The sequence below is a fragment of the Elephantulus edwardii genome, unplaced genomic scaffold (genome assembly GCF_000299155.1).
Source record: "Elephantulus edwardii isolate Elephantulus edwardi_28Jun2011 unplaced genomic scaffold, EleEdw1.0 scaffold00139, whole genome shotgun sequence".
NCBI lineage: Eukaryota > Metazoa > Chordata > Mammalia > Macroscelidea > Macroscelididae > Elephantulus > Elephantulus edwardii.
This window is the reverse complement of record NW_006399889.1, coordinates 8,433,162-8,439,046: the sequence shown is the minus strand read 5'-3', so window position 1 is coordinate 8,439,046 and position 5,885 is coordinate 8,433,162. Positions and strand designations below refer to the sequence as shown.

At 39.8% G+C, this 5,885-nt stretch overlaps 1 protein-coding gene across 8 annotated transcripts in view; it reads right to left on the bottom strand.

Moving 5' to 3' along the window:
* Positions 1 to 5,885, bottom strand: part of CACNB2 (calcium channel, voltage-dependent, beta 2 subunit) — a 512,677-nt gene that overhangs the window by 135,372 nt on the left and 371,420 nt on the right. The gene's annotated exons all lie outside the window — the stretch shown is intronic.

The window sequence follows — 5,885 nt, the reverse complement described above, 5'->3', positions numbered from 1 at the left end:
CTCCAGAAAGAACTTGTTTGTTCTCCTAGCAGTCCATGGTATATTCAATACTCTTCTCCAGCACCACAGCTCAAAGGCATCAATTCTCCTTCTATCATCCACAAGATTCCAATTATCTTCCACTTTGGCCATTCTTTCTTCAACTTTTCCTCTCTCTTTGACCACACACAAATATCTACCAGAGTTCTCTCATTAGCTCCACTGATGCTTCCTCTCCCCCACTGACCTCACCTTCATGGATTCAATTATCACTTCTAGGCAACAATTCAAAATTCGCCTTTCTCTCCAAACATCTCATCTTTACTGTAGGTCACAAAACCCCTACATCCTTGTAAGTATCTCCAACTGCATGGCCCATGAAATATCAAATTGAACATATCCTAAATCAAGTTACCATCTTATATCCAAACCAACTTCTAACTTTAATTTTCCATGATTTTTTAAAAAAAAATTCTATCATTTCCAAATATAGTATAGAATATCTCAACCAAATTCTTTCCCAAATCCTTTCTTCTTTAGAAAGACATTAAGATTTTTGTTTGTTTTTGTTTTGCAAAGAGGTTTCTATAGGGTGTTTTTTGGTGACCTAGTTGCACTGCCAACCCAAAGACAGGATGTTCAAAACCCAAAGATAGGAGGTTCAAATACACTGCTCTGTGAGGAAAAGGCAAACTCCTGCCATGTGATTTAGCCTCTGAAAATCCATGGGTGAGTGTGAGTTGAGTTGGTTCCAATTCAATGAGAATGAATGACAACAGCAACAACAAGAATGATGAACAGTGATGCATGAAGATTCAGAGTGTAGCTAAGCATATTAGAGGCTTTGAGAAACTCTGAACAGAAGAAAACAACAAGAAAAACCAAAGCAGGCTACATCAAATTAATCTGAGAAAGATTTCCATTTCTTCTGTAATGCTAAGTAATGCCATGCAAAACATCTACCAACACACTCTAGGTTGTTGTTGCTGTGTCCTGTTGAGTCTGAACCGACCCATAGCTGACCCTCCAGTGGGTTTTCAGAGGCAGTTAATTGCACAGGAGGAGACTGCCCATCCTTCTCCTGCAGAGCAGCTGGTGGCCTCAAACTGCATGCCTTTGGGATTGCAGAGCAGCTTCTTGTCACTAAGACACCAGAGCTCCAGGTTGTCCTACTTTAATTACCTAGCTCTGTCTGGCCTCTACTAATGGATTATTTGACAAGACTGATTGAGGTTTTTTCCCCCCCTGCAGAGGTCCTTATTCCTACCCTCTTATTCCAAGCCCTGTGCCACTCTTAGTTCAGAAGTTACTTCTTGGCTGAGTGTTGCAATTGATCTTCTCTTCTTTCATGCTCTGGTCCCTTTAATCAAGCTTCATTAGCTTGAAGCCAGATTAATCTGAATAAGGCATAGCTCAGATAATTTCATTCTCTACTTCAGAACTATCACTAGACTAAATAGTAAATGTTACCATACAGAAAATAGAAGCCAGAAAATAGTTCTTTGTAAGCCTTCTTGACTTCTGTTTATCATCCTTTTATCTCCATCCTTCAGCCTACATTTCATCCAAAATGCCTATCTTGCCCTCAGCCTTCCTTACACTCTCACTCAAGTTTAGTGCTACTTCTTTGCTTCAGCATGCAAAGTCCTCCTCTACTGTCACAACTTCTCAGAGCCTCACCTTCTCTCTCCACAGCTCAGCCACAATACCATCAATTCTATACTGCTTCCTGGTGGTCCAGGCTGAAATCACCTCTGCCTCCTGGAGTTCCACAGCCCTGTGTTCACTGTGCCTGTAACATCTGTCCTTCTGCCTTCCAAATGATGAATGGTAAGGATTATAAACCATCTCTCAAAGACGTTTATTTCTCAAGGTGCACCTAATATAGACTTCTTCTCAGAGTCCTGGAAATAACCTGCATAATAAACAAGGGTTAAATTATGTTGACTTGTATGTAGAATAGGAAAACAAATGCTTTCAAATTCAGAACCAGTGACACTGGAAACTTCTTTTACCAAAATGTTGCCAGTCCATGTGTGACAGTGAAGAAAATGCTTCATGTTCTCCCTTTAAAAATGGAACCCTCTTTTAAATACTAAGTGCTGTAATTTTGTTAAATTGATGCTCTATTGGTAGTTATAAACACCAAATTCAAGATCAACTATCAGACATGGTAATTTGTGCCAGTTTACAGAGACCAGCTGCTGGACAATTTCCTCTCTTATTTTTTAGAGGAATCAGATGTGTTCAATTTCCTAATAAAAGCTTAAAAAAAACCCACCCCATTAACCCAAACAAAAAAATATCCCCCAAGCCCACTGGAGTCAAGCTGACTCCTACTGACAATGACCCCACATGACAGCAGAATTGCTCCACAGGGTTTCCACAACAATGCAGCTTTACAGGAGCAGACTGCCACATCTTTAGCACCTGAAGTAATTGGTGGATTTGAACTGCTGACACTTGGGCTAGCAGCCAACTGCTTAGCTACTCCATGACCAGGGCTCTTTAAAACAACAGAGTGATGTTAACGCCCTTGTTATTATAAAAAAATGCAGCAGGCAACAGTGAGAGATGCAAATGATTTTTCTAGCTTCACTACAAACACTTTTGATAAGGAAAAGTACAGGTAACTTTAATTTGTTATATAACAAAAATAATCCATATGTACTTGGTCACAACAAAAACTTGGAGCAAAGCAGGAAGTTAGTTTACAAAAATAGGTTTTAATCTTTTCAAAAACAAATCTTGAAAAAGAGTGACATTGTTAAACAAAGCCTCAAAACATCTGGTTTTCTTCTTCATTATATCATTGTTTACTCTTTGCTCCCTCAATTTACAACTGTAATTGCCATGTTCTTTTACTAATACTTTAGCCAATGTATCTACCACTTTGTTCTCTAAACATCTCTTCTCTACAAGTCTTAACTCTCCAAAATAGATTGAGTGTGTGCAGGATTATGTAGATATGATAATAATACAAAATACAGCACTGTGCTTCTCTCTATGACACATAGTTGTAATCTCTCGCTCTTTGTTCTTGACTCAAAACCAACTCATAGTTGACACTGCAGCAGGTTTTTCAGAGGACACTGCTCATCTTTTCCCCATGGGGCTGCTGATGGATTTGAACAGTCTTAGAGGCACAACCTTGGGGTCTGCAGCACAACTCCATAGTCTGTAGAGGATGCCACTGGAGCTCCCTAGAGGTGGGATTAGAATATTTTATTCATTTGGGGGGATAGCTGACTTGTTCACAGGGTCGCCATGAACTGTAGTTGACTTGATGGCATCTTAGAACAACAATACAGTTACATGGAGTGGTCATGAGTCAAAATCGACTTCATAGAAACCAACAGCAATATCCTGACATTGTTCAGAAGAAAAAGAATGGTAAACAGAGGGGTGAGGCTGGAATCCAGTTTGGGAAGATCAGAAGTGCATCCAAATTCTAAAAAGGTGTGTTTTCTGGTTTTGGCCGAGACTTGGGTGTGGAATGTTTTCTTGCAATTTGGTATGAGCTGATTGGATTTGGGCTCATCTTTGGGCCTTCAGACCATCAGGCCTGGTTTTAATAATTTTTGGTCAAACATTCTTCTAAGTGGTATAGCACTGGTCTGTCCATTTGCGGTACAGAGGTAACTCGTGGTTGCTGTGATGCTGAACACTGATGTGCCAAATGGGAGAACGGTTACCCATGGGGAGTGTGTGTGAAGGAAATGCAAAAGATGTAGTGTGAAAAACAATGTATTCAAACTGTGTAAATAAATCATTATAAAATAAACAAAGGGAAAAAAAGGCATACACTGAGAAATCTTACTCTTATTTTCATCTCCCTCCATGGGCAACAACTTTTATTAGCTTCTCTATATCCTTCCTGGGAGCTCTGGTGGCAAAGTCCCCAGCCATGGGCACTAACTCAAAGGCTGTGTGTCTCTAGCAGTTTGAATCCACTAGGCTTCTGGAGAGAAAGACGGGACACCTCCTCCCAACTCAGGGTCTTTATGCTTTGCAATTGACTTGATGTCAGGGAGTGATGTATTCTCCTAATATTTCTTACCCCCCCTTTTATTGAGATTTTAATGAAAGTTTATAGAGAACTTGGATTTCCATTCATATATTGTTGCACATTTTCCTCCCTGACCCCTCCCCAGTTGGTTTTTCTCTTTAGGAAAAAAAATCTTTCATTGTTGTACATTTCCCCCCTCAGTCCACTTTACTATGCAGCTCTTATTCTGGACTATTGTCATTAAAATAATACCTAATCATATATTCCTTTTAAGTAGTTCTCTCCCTCATCTGTTTCAATGCATTATTTATTCTCTCTTTTCTTAATTTCCCCCCAACCCTGGTGTCAGTCCTGTTTTATAACAGTGGCGTTATGCAGTATTTTTCCTTTTGTGACTGAGATACTTAACACAGCATAATGTGCTCCAGGGTCACCCATTTTGAATAATATTTCATGAGTTCCTTGTTTCATCTGTGTTATATAGTATTCCATTTTGTGGATATACCATAGCTTCTCTATCCATTCGTTAGTTGATGGGCACTTGGGTTGTTTTCAACTCTTAGTAACTGTGAACAAAAAGCCACAATAAACATGGGTGTGCACATATCTGCTTGGGTGGTGGTTATAGTTTCCTTAGGGTATGTTCCAAGTAGTGGAATTGCTGGGTCAAATGGTATTTCTATTTGCAACTTTTTGAGAAAGCGCCATACCACCTTCCACAGTGGTTGCACCATTTTACTCTAGCACCAACAGTGAATAAGGGTTTCCGTTTCTCCACAACCTCACCGGCATTTGTTGTTTGCTGCTCTGTTAAATTTTACTATTCTTACTGGGGTGAGATTATATCTCATAGTTGTTCTTAGTATTTTTTTATAGTCCCTGCTGTTGAGACCATTCTGACTCACAAAAATGGTCCACTGGGCTCCTGAGGCCAGGAGGAGACTGCTCCTCTTTCTCCCATTGAATGTTCACTGTATTCATCCCACCTCGTCTTCAGCTAGCAGCCTAATATGTAAATGATCTATTCAGTTGGGGCTGTGTTTCTTTATACACATAAATAAAAAAGCATATTCTACTTTCTCCTCTATCTCGCACAAGAGATAACAGAATTGACACTATTTTGAACTTTGCTTTTTAGTTCCATATATCAGGATGTGGAGTATTTTTTCACTTTTTAGAGCTGTATACTATTTCACATTATGAGTACACTCAAAACCCACTGCCATCAGGTTGGAACTGACACACAGCTCCTCCTCCAGCATGTTTCTGAAGCTGCACATAACACAAGTGATGCCTGCCCATCTTTTTCCCCAGGAGCAGCTGGTGTATTCACACCACTAGAGGGGCCCTACCTTTCTGTTAGCAGTGCATCTCAGTATGGACAACACCACCAGAGTGATACACGAGGGGGACTGTTCATTCAATCTGTCTTCTACAGATGAACATCAGTTATTTTCAAACATTCATTTTAATGAGAAAAGCTGCAATAAATAACCACAAGCCAGGTTTATTCTGTATTTGTGTAGGCATAACTGTAGAGTAAATACAAACATATCAGAAAGACAAGATCATCTTCTCTATGGGTGATATTGGACAATATAAATGATATTACACATCTATGAACACAGCAGGGAGCTCTAGTGGTAAGGAGTTGCATTGCCAACCCAAAGGCAACTGACTGGAATCTGCCAACAACTCTGAAGAAGATAGATAGGCAATCTCCTCCATGTGTTTTACTGCCTCTAAAGACACATTGGAGGGGCAGCTATGAGCCGGTTCTGAATCCACAGTACACAACTATGACAATGAGCAATAATACATGAATGTGCCTGTTTTCTCAAGTATGGATAATGGAGTGAACTGCTAACCAGTCAACATAATCAAGAGAAAAGTATCT